Source organism: Opisthocomus hoazin, chromosome 6 (assembly GCF_030867145.1).
Source record: "Opisthocomus hoazin isolate bOpiHoa1 chromosome 6, bOpiHoa1.hap1, whole genome shotgun sequence".
Classification (NCBI taxonomy): Eukaryota; Metazoa; Chordata; class Aves; order Opisthocomiformes; family Opisthocomidae; genus Opisthocomus; species Opisthocomus hoazin.
Window position 1 is genome coordinate 1,639,188 of NC_134419.1, and position 18,466 is coordinate 1,657,653.

At 57.7% G+C, this 18,466-nt stretch overlaps 2 protein-coding genes across 3 annotated transcripts in view; both read right to left on the reverse strand.

Moving 5' to 3' along the window:
- SRSF11 (serine and arginine rich splicing factor 11) overlaps positions 1-18,466 on the reverse strand; it is a 339,983-nt gene that overhangs the window by 240,801 nt on the left and 80,716 nt on the right. The window lies entirely within an intron of this gene.
- Positions 1-18,466, reverse strand: part of LRRC7 (leucine rich repeat containing 7) — a 332,198-nt gene that overhangs the window by 195,045 nt on the left and 118,687 nt on the right. The window lies entirely within an intron of this gene.

Sequence of the window (18,466 nt, forward strand, 5' to 3'; positions counted from 1 at the left end):
GGCAGGCCACGCCCTCCCCGCGGCGCGGAGCCGCCGGTTCGCGCCCCGCCGGGGACCCTCGCGGCCTTGGCCTCGCCCCCGGGGCTGGGGGACGCGGCCCAGCGCTCCCGTCCCCCCCTCCCCGGGCCCCTCCCGGGTAGGCGGGAGCCATCTCCTCCCCCCCGAAGCAGCCCCCCGGCCGGGCCGGCGGTGGGGAAGCCTGGCCGGGGGTGGGGGCCGTCCCCCATCACCGGGAGCCCCCAGCCACCGGGGAGGGGACACGGGGACCACGCCGGGGTGCCAGCCCCCCGCTCCCGTCCGTGGTCCCGCCGCGCTGCCCGGGAGCCGTGGCAGGGGTCTGCGGAGCCATCGTTGGCCTTCGCTTCCCAAAGGCGCCAGGGCGGTGGGCAGCAGCCGTCACCCGCGGGGTCACCCCCGGGGTCACCCCCGCCTCGCCCCGCTGGGACAGCCGGTGCCGGTGGCACCGACCTCCCGGCGACGCGGTGCTCCGGGCTGTCGCCTGGCTCTTCCAGCGCCGCGGGAGCTGCCCGGGAAGGCGTTTAGCGGGAGCCGGAGGGGGATCACAGGAGGGTTCGTACCGGCGGCGAGCTCTCCATCGCTGCTCCGCGTGGCCGGTCCCTCGGCGCAGGCGACCTCTGCCCATCGGTGCGGGAACGCCTGCCCCGGGGACGGGCAGCGCCCGGACTCTCCCGCCGTCGCCATCTCCAGAGCGGGAACTGAAATTTGGTCCGGAAAAGTTTTGCTCCGCCAACATCTTTGTGGTGCTTGAGGTGGGTACGCACTGGTTCGACGTCAGCGGTGAAACGGGGAGGGGTCTTCAGCGTCGGCGTCGCCCCAGAGGTGCCAGAGAGCACCCACGGCCTCCTCGGCTTCTGGCACAGCACCAGCCCGCGTCCGTCTGAACATGAGGAAGAACATGAGGAAGCGTGGGTGTCAGGAGGATGGGGCCAAGCTCTTTCCAGTGGTGCCCAGTGACAGGACAAGGGGCAACGGGCACAAACTGAGGCACAGGAAGTTCCGTCTGAACATGAGGAAGAACTTCTTCCCTCTGAGGGTGACGGAGCCCTGGCCCAGGCTGCCCAGGGAGGTTGTGGAGTCTCCTTCTCTGGAGATATTCCAGACCTGCCTGGACAAGGTCCTGTGCAGCCGGCTGTAGGTGACCCTGCTTCGGCAGGGGGGTTGGACTAGATGACCCACAGAGGTCCCTGCCAACCCCTACTATTCTGTGATTCTGTGATTCTGTCCTGCCCACAGCACCCCTGGGGCTGCCGGCCTCCAGCGACCGCGAAATAAAATGCTGTGCCAGCAGAAACACGTCGCGGCCGAGAAGCCGCCTTTGCTGCTACGACCAGTTGTCCGTAAACCCGGCGGAAGGCAGGGAGGCATCGGGTGCTGTGCGGAGCGGAGGAGGAAACCGCGGTCAGCCCCGGCGCGGTGAGCACGGCAGGGACGGCTTCTGCTCGGCAGGCGATGGGATTGTGTCTCATCTATGAGAGATACGGGGCTTCTCGTTGCAACGGGGGGTTCTGCTCCCTCCCTGCGTGTTCCTGGTAAACATCTCCGAGATCCTGCCGGGCAAAAAGACTTGCAGCTGGAGGAACCCTGGGAGGGTCTGGTCCTCACCTACGAAACGCAGACAGATCCTTCTCCCCAGAAAAGTGTGGAGAGGGAGAAACGCGCGGCTGTGCCGTGGGGCAGCTGCAGAAGGACAGGGGTAGGTGGGAGCCTTCTCTGGGGGGCAAAAACCCCGCAAGCCGGGGGCTGGGAAGGGGATGGCCGGGGCACGGGGTGGGAGGCAGGCTCAGCTCCGGGCTGGGCTGTGCCTCCTGCCTGACATTACGGAGATGCCCACCCCCGTCACCAGCCTGTCCCCTCACGGACACCCTCCCTAAGCCCTGTCTTCTCATTTTTAATAAGTCTGTAATACGCAGAGGAGGAACAGTTATTAAGGACACAGTTCCTTGGATTTAATAAGTGCTGGTGCCACACAGCTGTGAAAATTCTCCCTGTGGAAGTCCCAATGTGGTTTTTTCCTGCCGGGTGTACGACGTCCTCTCAAGTGCCGCTTTCTATGTTCCCAGAGAACGACAATCTCCATTTCTGGAGGCTTTGATCTGAAGACTGAGAAGAGCGGACGAGTCATGGGCTGCGGTAGTGTAGATCAGTGCTGATTTTTAGGTCACCTTCCAAGCAGGCGCCGGTGGACAGTAGCTGAGGGTCCAGCTGGGTGCTGTGTGGTGGGAACGGTGGCTCCAGGCTGGGCGTGTGAGGGAGCTGTCAGTGCCGCGTCCCGCAAACACGTCAGTAACTTCGGAAACAACGTGAACTATCAATAACGGGCGTTCTTCTTGGGAGGCTGGGGGGGAAGAAAAACTGGGAGGGATGGGATGGGATGGGATGGGATGGGATGGGATGGGATGGGATGGGATGGGATGGGATGGGATGGGATGGGATGGGATGGGATGGGATGGGATGGGATGGGATGGGACCGTCCCTGGCTGGGTCAACGCTGCGCTCCCACTGCCACCACCACTGCCGCTGTCACCACCACCATTGCCACCACCACTGCCACCACCATTGCCACCCCATTGTCACCATCACTGCTGCTGTCACCACCACCATTGCCACCACCACTGCCACCACCATTGCCGCCCCATTGTCACCCCCACTGCTGCTGTCACCACCACCATTGCCACCCCACTGTCGCCATCACTGCTGCTGTCACCACCACCATTGCCACTGCCACCACCATTGCCACCCCACTGTCACCACCGCTCCTGGCCTTCCCGTAAAGGGCAGGCAGCCATGTGTGGCTGGGAGGCAGCAGGCGCTTGCCCGCTTTCCGGCATGGGAACGGCTCCAAATTAACAGAGGGCAGATTTAGATGAGATATGAGGAAGAAATTCTTCCCCATGAGGGTGGTGAGGCCCTGGCCCAGGCTGCCCAGAGAAGCTGTGGCTGCCCCCTCCCTGGCAGTGCTCAAGGCCAGGTTGGATGGAGCTCTGAGCACCCTGGGCTGGTGGGAGATGTCCCTGCTCATGGCAGGGGGGTTGGAACCAGATGATATTCAAGGTCCCTTCCAACCCTGTCCATTCTATGATTCTATGTTGAAGACAAAGGCTCTGAGCTCTCTCTGCCCGTGGGAACGACTGGCGAGCAGAGCGACGGAGCTGCGACACGGGGGACAGTCAGAAGAAGGAGCAGGTCGTGGGAGCAGAATTCACCCGGACTGTCCTTTGCACCCTCCTGATTGTCCCAGAATTTAGGAGACTGTGTGTAGAGGTGTGAAAAAGTATGATTGAAAGGAAGAAAAAATTTTAATGGAAACCCAAAAAGCAGCCTACTACCAGGCTCCATCCCCCGTTTGCCTTGCCCCGTGCATCTCCTCGCTCCGAAGAGCAAGCTGCCACCCGGGTTCCACCCTCGCGCTTGATGGTTACCGCTGAGCTACTGCGAAAGCTCTTGGGCCAGGAGGACACCAGGAACTGCTTCAACACCCTGTGGGCTTTCCTCTCTTGCAGCGAGTGCTAAGGGCGGGCTGCGGGTTCGGGGAGCTCCTGAGTGATGGGACACTGTGGCCAGGGTTGACGTTGGAAACGGGTTGTAAGCGGAGAGGAGGAGCGAGGGAGGATCAGCGCCGAGGGGCTGGGGAGCTCACTGGAGTGGCTGGGGATATTTGCATCCTTGCCACCTGTAGGAGGTCAAAAAAATGGAAATTACGTCGGGTCAGCTAAGGGGAAAAGTTAACTTTGCTGAAGGGTGTGACATCAGCGGGCTGCAACCTCAAACGCCAGAACCCTCTTTCAAAACGGAGCAACTCATTTCTTCTCCTTAACAGCAAAATTAATTAATCTGTATTATCTGGCAGCACTTCAGAAACCTGTTACAAAATATAACGCCCCAGGCGTGTCAAACGGCTCGCTCTTCCCTCCTGGGAGAACTGAAGGGTCTTGGTGGGCTCCGGGGGGGTCAGCTCCTGGACACGGAGCCGGTGGCAGCCCGGCTTGCAGCCCGGACGCGGCGGGGGGACCTGGATGCAGTGGCCAGCGGCCGCTCCCTGTGGGGATTCCCTGCTCCTGGAGGGGATTCCCTGCTCCTGGAGGGAATTCCCTGCTCCCCGTGGGGATTCCCTGCTCCCAGTGGGGAGTCCCTGCTTCCCGTGGGGATTCCCTGCTCCTGGAGGGGATTCCCTGCTCCCCATGGGGATTCCCTGCTCCTGGAGGGGATTCCCTGCTCCCCATGGGGATTCCCTGCGCCCAGTGGGGATTCCCTGCGCCCAGTGGGGATTCCCTGCTCCCCCGTGCCCAAGCTGCTCCCTGGGGTGTTTTCACCACCAGCAGCTGATCCTCCACCCAACGCGACATTGGCCAGGAGCATCCCGTCCCCTGCCCGCCCCGGGTGGGAGGCACCGGCAGCGAACCGACAAACTCCAGGTGGGTTCTCAAACCAGGAACTCAAACGAAGCCGGGAGAGGAGCTGGGACGAGCCCGCATCTCCTGCTCTGGCCTTGCCGGGGGGCTCAGCGGTGTTGGGGACCCATGGCTGTGCCCCCCGCAGCAGGAGGGGCCGGGGGCTCGCAGCCACCCCGCAGCCGGAAAGGTGAGCCCGGAGACTCCCTCCTTCCCCGATATCGCAGTTGCTTTCAGGTGATGGTTTTTTTAAATGTTCCTATTGCAGGCAGCGGGCGGGGGCCGCAGGGTCGGGGCTGCTGTCAGAGGCATCGCTGACCCTCTCGCTGCCATGTTGTTTTCCTCCGAGCCGTGTACCCGGCTCCCACGAGCTGGCGTTCAGGTGGTGCACAGAAGCCTTCGCTACCGTGCAAATTCCGCCCTGGAGAGGGCTGAGCTCTCCAGGTCGATCCAGCAAAAAGTATTTAAATGTCTGCTTCAAACCTAATTACAGCTGTCTCTCAAATCCATAATTTCATCTAAATTTGCCACGATTCATGCATGGCTTTCCCTGTCAGAGCCGCCCGTACGAAGAGCAGCTGAAGGTCATTGCTAACTCCGCCGCCAAGACGGGGAAATTAGAATTGCTTTGATGCAGAGGCTCCCCACCAGTGATTTCTGTCGGTGCCGGCAAAGTTGTTGGCTATTCCATTTTTGCCGTACCTCTCATCAAAGCACACACACGGCGCTTTCTGCCGAGCGCAGAGGGAAGAAAATCCGGCTTCCCTCCTTTGCTGCAGTGGGCTGCACTCTGCAGCAAGCGTGTGTCAAAAATACATTGCAGACACTGCAGCAGTAACAAATACTCGCCATGTGCTCCAGTATATTTTCACAGAAACAGTCTGTGTTTATTCCCTCTTTCACATCCTCCTGACCTTTAAGATACTTGAATTCTTTCTACCTCTAAAATTAAAAGATACGCCGTGTAGGCGAGGTGCTCGGGAGGGAGAGCTGCCGGCGGGCGCCCGCGCCGAGACCCCCGGCAGCAGCTGCCCCCGCCACGGACGGGCTCCCGGCCCCGAAACGCTGCGGATCCCAACGGGCAAGATGAAATTGGTGATAAATAATAACCAGATATGGGCTGACGTGGCGGAGACGGCGCCAGCCGTCTGGAGGATGCACGGCTCGCCCTGGTTCGGGGTGCCGGCGGTTCCGTGCCGCGAGCGCCGGGACGTGGTGATGCGCAGCCGCGTGCTGGCACACGGAATAGCGCGTGTGCGTGTTTCACTCCGCGCCGCACTGAGAGGAACGCTGCAAAGGGAGCCTCGACGGTAAGACACCACGAGTTGCAGAGTTATATCTCCAAAAGCAAATATTATATATTGGATGTCCAAGAGCAAATATTTCTTCATAGACATCCTAGAATCACAGAGTGGTTTGGGTTGGAAGGGACCTTGAAGAACATCTGGTTCCAACCCCCCTGCCATGAGCAGGGACATCTCCCACCAGCCCAGGGTGCTCAGAGCTCCATCCAGCCTGGCCTTGAGCACTGCCAGGGAGGGGGCAGCCACAGCTTCTCTGGGCAGCCTGGGCCAGGGCCTCACCACCCTCAGGGGGAAGAATTTCCTCCTTAAATCTGATCTAAATCTGCCCTCTTTCAGCTCAAAGCCATCACCCCTTGTCCTGTCACTCCATGCCCTTGTCTCAGCCCCTCTCCAGCTCTCTCACAGCCCCTCCAGGCGCTGGCAGCTGCTCTAAGCTCTCCCCGCAGCCTTCACAGAATCACAGAATCACAGAATCACAGAATAGTAGGGGTTGGCAGGGACCTCTGTGGGTCACCCAGCCCAACCCCCTGCCCAAGCAGGGTCACCTACAGCAGGCTGCACAGGACCTTGTCCAGGTGGGTCTGGAATATCTCCAGAGAAGGAGACTCCACAGCCTCCCTGGGCAGCCTGGGCCAGGGCTCCGTCACCCTCAGAGGGAAGAAGTTCTTCCTCGGGTTCAGACGGAACTTCCTGTGCCTCAGTTTGTGCCCGTTGCCCCTTGTCCTGAGCCTTCTCCTCCCCAGGCTGAGCAGCCCCAGCTCTCCCAGCCTTTCCTCACAGCAGAGGGGTTCCAGCCCTCGGATCATTGCTGGGGCCTCCTCTGGCCCCGCTCCCACAGCTCCAGCTCTGCCCTGTGCTGAGGGCTCCAGAGCTGGACGCAGGACTCCCGGGGGGTCTCAGCAGAGCGGGGCAGAGGGGCAGAATCCCCCCCCTCGCCCCGTGCCCACGCTGCTGGGGACGCAGCCCAGGGCATGCTTGGCTGCTGGGCTGCCAGCGCACACAGCCGGGTCCTGTTGAGCTTCTCGCCAACCAGCACCCACGAGTCCTTCTCCTCAGGGCTGCTCTCCACCCATTGCTGTTCAGCTACATGAGCAATGAAACCATCTACCTGATGATCCAGTTTACTCCTCCATAGAGGTTCACTGTTGTGATCGCTCTGGCTTTGAATGTCCCAGGAAACCGCAATTTTCACACTCAGGACTCTGTTTGTAACCACCTTTCATCATTTTTTTAAAAAACCACATATTTTCCTGACATCCTTTTATTACTCACAGCTATCAAAACCATTCTAAATAATTTCTGGGGTTCTGGGCATTTGGTAACTCACCCTGCTCTTCCATCTGCGGATGGTTTTTGCATGGTCGCAGCGCCCAGGTCTCCCCTTCCCCGCGGGACCCTCGGCGGGCAGGGAGGAGAGGAGCCGGCTGCAGCCTGGCAGGGCTCCCGCAGCAGCGTCGCTGGGATAGCTCAAAAAATAAAGTAGCCAGTTATGTTCTGGTTTATTACTTTCTTATGATGATCATTGTGCAGCAGGAATGATATTGGTGGCAATCAAATGTATACACAGTAAATGCCTTCGCAGCCACCAAAACCCTGAGCCTTGTTTTGACATTTAATCAACCACAAAACTATTGATTTTTTGCATATCACTAATACCATAATAGCTTATATAAATATATTATGAACACAACAACGGGTGATGGTGGCACAAGTCTTTAGGGACAATCTGTTAGCAGAAAAACCAGCTCTCTACAGGCACTGGGCTCTGCCTCAGCCAAGCACATTTGTGTCCCCGAGGGACTTCAGTGCGTTTATCTGCTGTGTCCTCGGAGGGGGAGATCACTAATCAGCGCTGATCGTTAGCCCTGGATGGAGGGAACCGTCTGCTGCAGATCCCAGTGAAGTGAGTGAACATTCCGTGACCTTCAGCGGTCAGGCATGGAGGTCAGTCCAGGACGACTCATCCCATTTATCTGGATCTTGTTAACGAGGGCAGATCACGAGGGCAGGACGGGGCCAGGACCATCCCCGACTCCACGGGACCCGCGACAGCGGTTTGCCAAGCCGGATGCTCGGGACGGTATTTCCAGAGATTGGGATGCTCCTGGAAACACATTTTAGCAGGAACCATAAGAGGTCTCCTCCCAACGTGACGCTGGGGCGAGGCAGGTGGCCCAGGGAAGGAGGGCAGCCGGTGGGTGCCCCCGAAGAGCCCCTGCTCCTGCTTCCAGAGCTCGGTTGCCTGCGGCCACGCTCCCCTCCCTCGACGAGGAAAGCCCACCACGCACTGCGACAGGATTTACCTCCGGGAGCTCGCCGTGAGCGGACAGCACTGAGGAGCGCACAGATTTTAGTGATTTTGTCCTTGTTGGCTCTGCTGGAAGAGCTGGAGGTTGGTGGGCGCAGCTCTCGGCACTGACAGCCCCCGGCCCGCCGGCACAGGGCTCGCCGGGTCCGCAGCCCGCCCGTGCTCGGGCCAGCTCCCCCACGCTGGCCAACGGCCGCCTCCCCGTTGAGTTTAACCCCCATTAGATGGGAGATGGAGTAAACTTTCTTTTTTTCTTTTTTGGTCTTATACCCTCTTAGCATTTAAAAATAGAGCTGTTACTAAGCAATGGGAGAAAGTAGAAAGCAAAGCCTGTTGAGGACCGTTTCTGCGAACAGGTATTTTTCCCAGCCTAAGTACTGCAAACATTGTGGGTTGGCAAATTATGAATCAGCGCCCTCCCTCCCCAGCCCGCTGCCGCTCGCCCATTATCCCCAAGAACAACAGCAGTCACCATCTGAAGCTGTTTATTTTCCCTCTGGCTTTGAACACCTTGCTTTGCAGGTCAGATTTTCAAGCCTTTCCACACATTTTAACATCTTTGAAAAAAAATTTTAAAAAAAGTGGGCTGATACTGCTGTGGAGTGGTGCAACCATGGAGGACAGGAGCTGGAGAAACACTCATGGTCTTCAGGTTGGAATCACCGAATCACAGAATCACAGAATCACAGAATGGTTGGGGCTGGCAGGGACCTCTGTGGGTCACCCAGCCCAACCCCCTGCCCAAGCAGGGTCACCCAGAGCCGGCTGCACAGCACCGCGGCCAGGCGGGGCTGGAATATCTCCAGAGAAGGAGACTCCACAGCCTCCCTGGGCAGCCTGGGCCAGGGCTCCGGCACCCTCAGAGGGAAGAAGTTCTTCCTCATGTTCAGATGGAACTTCCTCTGCTTCAGTTTGCGCCCGTTGCCCCTTGTCCTGTCGCTGGGCACCACTGGAAAGAGCCTGGCCCCATCATGCAGCTTGCACCCGGACGGGCTCCCCGCAGCCGCTGCCAGCCGCTCCTGCGCCCATTTAAAATCTCTGTATCACCTTTCTCAGTACTGTTGTACCAGGATTTCTCCTGACACCAACACATTCTACGAACACTGTTTCAGTGCAACATGAGCTGCTGTGAAAACTGCTTCGAAAGGAAAACGCGCGGCCTCCAGCCGCGAGGCTGAGCCCTGAGCAGGGTGGCTGTGCTGGCCGGGCACTTTGCGGCCGCTGCCCGTGGACGGGTGCCTGAAGAGCCCCTCAGCACCGCACCGCTGCCGGGAGCCGCGATTCCTCGCGGCAGCGTCGCCGCGCTGGAATCGCGTTCGTGCTTTTACAAGGCGTTCGAAGGTGGCGAGTGTTTTTATCCAGTTTTTGCAGTTCTCTCATGCCTATTTACTGCTAAGGGCTCTTTGATGGGAGTTCGTCAATCCCTGCGTTCAAACTGGATGCAACTCCCCGCAATTTTCCAAGCGGGAGAATGGCAGGTTAAACAAACTGAAGACAGAATCACAGAATCACAGAATGGTAGGGGTTGGAAGGGACCTCTGTGGGTCACCCAGCCCAACCCCCTGCCCAAGCAGGGTCACCCAGAGCAGGGGGCACAGCACCGCGTCCAGGCGGGGCTGGAATATCTCCAGAGAAGGAGACTCCACAGCCTCCCTGGGCAGCCTGGGCCAGGGCTCCGTCACCCTCAGAGGGAAGAAGTTCTTCCTCATGTTCAGGTGGAACACCCATGGTTACTGCGCCGCATGCTGTCATCCCATCGAAACGACGTCTTCGTGGCACTGAACCACAGATGCCCTAGGAGAGGGATTGGGAGGGAGGAGATGGGCTACAAGGGTGGTGAGGGGACTGGAGCATCTCCACTACGAGGAGAGGTTGAGGGAACTGGGCTTGTTCAGCCTGAAGAAGAGAAGGCTGCGAGGGGACCTTATAAATGCCTACAAATATCTGCAGGGTGGGGGTCAGGAGGATGGGGCCAAGCTCTTTCCAGTGGTGCCCAGCGACAGGACAAGGGGCAATGGGCACAAACTGAGGCACAGGAAGTTCCGTCTGAACATGAGGAAGAACTTCTTCCCTCTGAGGGTGACGGAGCCCTGGCCCAGGCTGCCCAGGGAGGCTGTGGAGTCTCCTTCTCTGGAGATATTCCAGACCCGCCTGGACAAGATCCTGTGCAGCCTGCTGTAGGTGACCCTGCTTCGGCGGGGGGGTTGGACTAGATGACCCACAGAGGTCCCTTCCAACCCCTACTATTCTGTGATTCTGTGATTCTGAGATGTCTGCGCCGCGGGGCCGGGACCGGCTCGTTGGGCACCAGATGCCAGCTGCTTGGTGTGTCCCTGCTCCCGCCGCGGACCGCGACGCAGCCGCTGGGGACGTGCCCAGTAGCACTTTTTGCCGAGACGCCAGCTCTCAGCCCGCACGTTGGGGGCTGTTGCAAAGAAACCACCTCTTCCCCGTTCCCAGGGGCTGGAAAAACGAGGGGTTCCAGGCCTGGCACCGCTGGCCCTGCGTCCCCTGCGCAGAGCAACGCACGGCGGGGACGCGCTGGGCCAGCTCGCACGCAGGCGGCGGGGAGCCGAGCAGCTCCTCCTCCCCGGGATGGGGCCCGACTTGATTTACTCGCGGCGCTGAGCAAAGTGTTAGAAGCTTGGTGAGGGTGTCCAGGTTTTAACAAACTGTTTACAGTTATTTTATTTCTTGCAGTGGGGAAAAGTTTTCAGATTCATTATTGCATACGCTAATTGCTTTGGTTGAGTGTCAAACCTGCACAGCGTAATGCTGTGTTTTCATATATTAAAGACATTAATTGCCAGGAAACAGTACGCCGTGACTAATTCGTTTTTTTTAGAAAAAGAAGCAGAAATCAATATTAAGTATTTTGACTATTAGGAGCCGAAGCAGCACAACACATCTGAAGTCAATGTTCCCCCGCTGAGCTGTACCGGCTAAGGACTGAGGCTTAGCAATTGCATTATTGTTATCAAAAACTGTTATTGGCTCCGTGAATCACGTTGCTGTCGGGTTTCTCCGTACGAACGAACACGGTAACACCGCGCCGAGCCCGGGAGAGCGCGGCCGGCGCTGCAGTGGGCTGGATGCCGGAGGCGGCCGTGCCCACAGCCGAGGGGCCGAGCCCCCGGCCGCCGGCGCAGGGCAGCGTGGGGCTGCGGGGCAGCGGCAGCCGCAGCAGCAGCCAGGGGAAGCGATGCCTTCGCTTCTGCTTTGTTTCTCTTCACTTTTCAACAAGGAAAGCTGTTGAAATCGGTAAGCGACTGTTAACAGGAAAGCAAGAGGCAAGCTCGACTGCAATGAGAGGGAGCAAGGGAAAAGCCAGAAGCGGTGACGTGCTTTGTTCTTCCTTCTGACCCTCAGGCTCCCCTAACTCCCGACTCCGCGTGCTTCTCTTGGCAACACGCTAAGGCACAGCTTCTGCGCCGGTGTGGTGACCTGCCCACTTGGGAATTGAATCGCCTAGCTCAAGTGCCACTGTGAATTTCTAAACAGAATCACAGAATCCCAGCATGGTCGGGGGTGGCAGGGACCTCTGTGGGTCACCCAGCCCAACCCCCTGCCCAAGCAGGGTCACCCAGAGCAGGGGGCACAGCACCGTGTCCAGGCGGGGCTGGAATATCTCCAGAGAAGGAGACTCCACAGCCTCCCTGGGCAGCCTGGGCCAGGGCTCCATCACCCTCAGAGGGAAGAAGTTCTTCCTCGGGTTCAGCTGGAACTTCCCATGCTCCAGTTTGTGCCCATTGCCCCTTGTCCTGTCGCTGGGCACCACTGGAAAGAGTCTGGCCCCGTCCTCCTGACCCCCACCCTGCAGATATTTAGAGGCATTTCTAAGGTCCCCTCGCAGCCTTCTCTTCTCCAGGCTGAACAAGCCCAGCTCCCTCAGCCTCTCCTCGTAGGGGAGATGCTCCAGTCCCCTCCTCATCCTCGTAGCCCTCCGCTGGGCTCTCTCCAGTAGCTCCTCATCTTTCTTGAACTGGGGAGCCCAGAACTGGACGCAGCACTGCAGATGGGGCCTCCCCAGGGCAGGGTAGAGGGGGAGGAGAACCTCCCTCGCCCTGCTGCCCACACTCCTCCTCATGCACCCCAGGATCCCATCGGCCTTCTTGGCACCCAGGGCACGCTGCTGGCTCATGGTCACCCTGTCGTCCCCCAGCACTCCCAGTCCCTCTCTGCAGAGCTGCTCCCCAGCAGCTCAGCCCCAGCCTGTACTGGTTCCTGGGGTTGTTCCTTCCCAGGTGCAGGACCCTGCCCTTGCCCTTGTTGAACCTCATCAGGTTCCTCTCTGCCCAGCTTTCCAGCCTGTCCAGGTCACGCTGGATGGCAGCACAGCCTGCCGGTGTGTCCACCACTCCTCCCAGTTTGGTGTCGTCAGCAAACTTGCTGAGGGTACATTCTAACTCTTCATCCAGGTCGTTGATGAAGAAGTTAAACAAGACTGGGCCCAGTACTGACCCCTGAGGGACACCACTTGTCACCAGCTTCCAACTAGACTCAGCGCCGCTGATGACAACCCTCTGAGTTCTGCCATTCAGCCAGTTCTCTATCCACTTCACCGACCACTCATCCAGCCCACACTTCCTCAGCTTCCCTAGGAGGATATCATGGGAGACCGTGTTGAAAGCCTTGCTGAAGTCAAGGTAGACAACATCCACGGCTCTCCCTTCATCTACCCAGCCAGTCAGGTGAAAGCCGATGGACAGAAAAACAGCCTTTGCCCTGCAACGCCTTGGGCTCGGCACGGCCAGCCCGACCCGGCCCCTGGCTCGGAGCCGAGGGGAAGCCCCGCAGGAAGGGAGTTTGCTCTGGTAAAGGCACTGCAGCCTGGAGCGGTATTTCTCTGCTAGGTGGGCAGAAATTATAACGTTCGTCACAAGAAAAGCAGCCGCCTGGGTACAGAATACACGCACAACAAATTCAAGTATCTCTTTGGATCAAGTCTCTTGCCAACATCGGACGTTCAGACTTTATTCACGATGTTTCTGTGCAAGCTCCACAGACCCTGTGCTGCTCCGTGCCCATCCTGGGGCAGCAGCACGGCCGGTCCCCGCCCGTGCCCGCTGGGCTCCCCTCCTGCCCTCCCAGCTCTCGGCGAGGTGCCGCGGGGGCACCCGGCGTTTCTCCCTCTGCTTGCAGTGCCCGCAGTATTTCTCAGCGGTGGGCAGCGTGTGGGCACACAGACCACCCCGCTGGGCTCCAGTCCCCAGCACCGAGCCCGGTCCTGCCCCTGAGCGAGCCCGGCATCACCGCCTGTGCCTGCTGCGTGCAGCTCGGACCAGGGCTGCCATTTCTTTCACGAAATACTTCATGCCCCGCAAGAACCTGCCACAGGCCGTGGCCAGGCCGTTTCATCTCCTTCCCTCAAAGCCCCCCCTGAAACCCTCTTGCTGCGCTGTCTGGGAGCTATTTCAGAGCAGCTCTGCTGCCGCCGTACCCCAGGACCACCCATCCTCCCCCTGACCGCTCGTCCCTGCCCAGTGCTGCCTGCCCCGTGCTGCCCCGTGTCCGTCCGACTGCGCAGCCCCCAGGCCGATCCCACCGCGTCGCGTCTGGCTCGTGCAGCGGTGGGGCAATGCAGGGTGGGTTTCTGGACACGGCGCCAACGCACATTGGCCATAACGTTACGCATTGAACGTAATCACGGAGCATCTCCAAAGCCTGTGCGACCTGCTGGAGGAGCCCGGGCTGGCGTGAGGATGCTCTTCCTCTCCAGTGACAGGGAGGAGTGGGGGCCCTTCGCTTCCGACTGCGTTCTCAGAGCCGGAGCCGGCCGGGTGCTGCCGGGGAGCAGAGCGGGTGCTGCTGGGGAGCAGAATGGGTGCTGCTGGGGAGCAGAATGGATGCTGCTGGGGAGCAGAATGGATGCTGCCGGGGAGCAGAGCGGGTGCTGCCAGGGAGCAGAGCGGGTGCTGCTGGGGAGCAGAATGGATGCTGCCGGGGAGCAGAGCGGGTGCTGCCAGGGAGCAGAGCGGGTGCTGCCGGGGAGCAGACTGGGTGCTGCTGGGGAGCAGAATGGGTGCTGCCAGGGAGCAGAGCGGGTGCTGCTGGGAGCAGAATGGATGCTGCTGGGGAGCAGAGCGGGTGCTGCTGGGAGCAGAATGGATGCTGCTGGGGAGCAGAGCGGGTGCTGCTGGGGAGCAGAATGGGTGCTGCCAGGGAGCAGAGCGGGTGCTGCTGGGAGCAGAATGGATGCTGCTGGGGAGCAGAGCGGGTGCTGCTGGGAGCAGAATGGATGCTGCTGGGGAGCAGAGCGGGTGCTGCTGGGGAGCAGAATGGGTGCTGCCAGGGAGCAGAATGGGTGCTGCTGGGGAGCAGAGCGGATGCTGCTGGGGAGCAGAGCGGGTGCTGCTGGGGAGCAGAATGGATGCTGCTGGGGAGCAGAGCGGGTGCTGCTGGGGAGCAGAGTGGGTGCTGCCGGGGAGCAGAGCGGGTGCTGCTGGGGAGCAGAGCGGGTGCTGCCGGGGAGCAGAGCGGGTGCTGCTGGGGAGCAGAATGGATGCTGCCAGGGAGCAGAATGGATGCTGCTGGGGAGCAGAGGGGGTGCTGCTGGGCAGCAGAGTGGGTGCTGCCGGGGAGCAGAGCGGGTGCTGCTTGCCGGCAGCGCGCTCCCAGACTGGGGCAAATAACCACGCGTCCCATTTTCACCCAACCTTCTTGTGCAAATAACTGCTTAATGATCATCTCCACTGAAGGCTGCGGTATGTAAGAGGCATTTCATACCCCATAAAATCAAAGTCTCACTTCATTGAATGGTGTCGGTTTTTATAAGCCATAAACCGCTGTACCCGCTGCAGACTCCAGCGTCGGCAGCGCGCCGGCCAGCCCACCCACGGCCAGCCCCGCAGCCACGGAGAGACTGGCAGCCCTGGACGGGAAAGCCCCAGCTCCGCAGCGGGTGGCATTCTGGAGACACCACGGGCACACAGACGGCTTAGGAAGTGGCTGGGTTGAAGTCACTGAAGTGCTTCTGGAAACTCGTGGCCGTGGACTGTAAAGAGGAGTACCGGCTAACGCAGCGATGTCAGCCGAGAGCGGGTTGTACAGAATATTAAATATCACCACCAAACAGTGCTGAGACTTGAAGGATTCCCATTCCACAACCAAAGTGGAATAACAATTTCTGTCTGAGTGCAGAGCTGGTCTCCCCACGCTCATTTCCCCTCCTTGTTCATTTTTCTTTTCTATATCCATTCTTTGCTAGTCAGATAGTGAAGGACAGTCAGATAAATGTAAGAAAAAGCGCATATTTGAAGATAATCTTGTGCCTTGTCAACCTCTTTCATGATGATTAGGAAGGAGGCTTGGACAAGATGCAGAGTGAGTTATGTCTGCTGCCAGAGAATAAAAACGATACCAGGGGTAGACTTTCCTTTCGCTGATGATGAGAGGGTCATTGTTCTGCCAGGAAAGAGTGGTTCATGGGTCCTTGCTCAAATTCAATTGCACATTTTCTTCTGCCTTAATTTTCTGCTACTGATTAAGCTGAACATTGCTTAAAAGTCTGGAACAGCAGAGAGAGTCTCACACCCCCTGCTAAGTCCCGCGTCTTCCCAGCGCAGCACTGGAAGCAGCAGTTTTAGGGTTTTCAGACCTTCAAGAAAGTAAGCTGCGATTGTCACTTTTTTTTTTCTTTTTTCTACATAGAGTTTCTCCATAAAATCCCCCACATCAGACTTTCCAAAAGGGTCAAATTTTAATTCTTAATCGGAACAGCCTGGCTAATTGACCCAGGGAGCTCTTCAATTGCTTCCCCCATTGCCACAGCCTGCTCCCACTGCACTGGTGCTTCCCAACGTTCAACTCATCTTCTGAAACTGAGCTGGTAAAATGAAAATTCCAAAGTGTTCTTTTTCATCTTGACTCGCGTTTGGATTTTTCAGGAAGCTGGGAAGGGACTGGCCCCCCCCAAGCTTTAACCACCTAGAAGGCAAACGTCTAACGAAGCACGCTCTACGACAGCGGAGCAGCCATCTGCAGGGGGTTCACCCCGACCGGGAACCCGCGCCCGCCGTCTCCTCGGGGCCCCGCTCCTCCCTGCTGACCGCAGGGCAGGCTGGGCGGCTTGGGCAACCTGCCTGGCTTCGGCAGCTACGTTCGGTGGAGCTGAGGCTGCTCCCGGCCGCTTCCAGGCACCTCGGGTGCCTCTGAGCGCAGATCCACAGCACTCGCGGCTTTGGTGCAGCTGCTGGGCTGTTTCACCTGACTTTTTAATTTCACGGGTCTCAATATCTCTGTAAGAAGCCAACAGCAGCACTGGTAGAGATGTGCAATATATGAAACCAAAAACAAGACTAAGAGAAATTGGAAAAATATCTGTACTTTTCCTACAAAGTATTAGATACGTGAGAACTGGGCTTTAAATCCTTGTTAGCTGAAGAAGCTCTCCTGAATCCCTTATTGATTTATGGCAGCTCAGACTTCTGCACTGTGTCTGTATGACTAGATTTAGGATAAAGTCTCTCCTCACAACAACCACTATAGCAGCCCGAGTTAGAACAGGGGAGCAAATATCATCAAATACAGTAACTGACATTTTCAATTAACCAAGACTTTGCAGAGGAAGAAAGCAGCTTAGAATTGATAGGTCTGCTAGAGAAAATGAGAAAAAAAGTACAGCTCATGGTAATAAAAATTGGAAGATGCAGCTGGAAAAGTCCACCTATTAAAAATAAGAGTCAAACATTAAAATTATCAAAAGTAGTGATAGATTTGTCCGTACTCCATGGCCTTTTGTGTCAAAATAATGGCACACCGAAGCAGAGAAGCAGACGCTTTCCCCGACGTGTGTAGCTTCCCGTAGGGAAACAGCCGTGCGCAGCCACAGCCTCGGTGGTGGAAAATGGTGCAGCTCAGCCGATCTCAGTGGGTCTTTGGCAGCGAAGAACACCTCGGTCTCTTGTCATTTTTAGCAGCAGGATTTCTGGCACTCGGTTAAATTGAGGTTTTCAGACTGGCGACCATAATTGGGTGACTTCAGGAACCATATGTGCAAGGCTAAACGCCAGCCAAACATAATCGCCTTGCCGTTCTGAAAGCAATGTATGACTTGTATTAGATTATTGAATTATTAAGTGTGGTATACTGAGCCTGTTTAGTGCAGGTAGAGGGGTAAAGAAGAATGAAGGGATGAGTAAATCATTCACCTATCGTCTTCCATCTCCTTTTTTTGCAAACCAGACAGGGTTTCTTTTGGCATCTAAAAACTCCCTGAGTTCAACTTACGGGCTGCACAAGTTAGGTGGGATGGCCCTAAGTCATTGACACTCTTAACCCCTTTTGCTTCCTTACAAAGAAGATCATAATTCACGAACAGGGAACAGGCTGAAGACACGGGAGGGGAACGCGGGGGTGACCTCTTGGTCAATAACACATTGCTTGCTGAGAAATCCCTGAGGGATGAGAGCTGGAGCCATTGCCACCTCCAGCCCGAGGGTGGCACAGGACCACGGGTCCCACCCGGGGGTCTTCGTGGCCGGCCAAGCTGGGGAAGGGTCTGCTGCCCGGCAGGGAGAGGTCCCACAGGCAACCAGCCAAAAAACCAGTTCCTGGCTGGGACCGTCAGCCATGGCCTGTGTGAGGAGCAGAGCTGAGCCAACAGATGTCTTGAAAGCAGACCTATTTTTTTGAAAAATTGCACTGTCCTCTGCTCTCCTTGCAGTCCCCGTTTGATGAATTTCTCTTCAAGTAGAAAGTTGAGCAATAAAAGAATTCAAAGCTTCCATTAAAGTTTGCTGCCGGCCACATAATTCAGCACACCGGCTCGCAGCGTGCACACACGTGCCCGCGGTGGATTTAACGTGCCCCCACAAAGCAGACCTTCTTCCTCTCAAACTACACTTTCCCTGTGACAGGTTAAATTTATCACAAAGCTGGCCCCAAAGTGATGAAATACTTGAAGACTGTAGAGTGCCCGTCTGTCCTGGGACCACTAATGTCCACTGGCAGAGTCCTCCTTTAATCCCAGCACCCATGAGGAGTTCACACTTGTTCAGGATTCAGGTTGCTGCTCTGAATTATGGACTCGGCGTGAAACAGCTGAAAGGCAGCCTGGTGTGCATGCTCTGCTTTCCAAACGAGAGCTGAACGGCAGACAGTCCTTACTGATAGGAAAGAGGGTGATGAGGGCAACTCTGCTGCAGTCAGCCCTTCCCCAGAGGTGCATCAGGACTCCCTGGTTTTCTGTGTTTATTTTTAAATCCTGCTTTTCTGTGTTGCCAGGGTCCTGGGCAGCCTGCTGCATGTGACCCTGCTTCAAGCAGGAGCTTGGGCTGGACCATCCGCAAAGGTCCCTGACCCCTCAGTTGTCCGGCGATGCTGTGATTGCTGCAGCACGTCTCACAGCATGGTGCTTGTGACAGAGCCATAGGAAGAGTGGGCAGGGGATGAGTGTCTTTCTCCTGAATTACAGAATCAAGGAATCACAGCATGGCAGGGGTTGG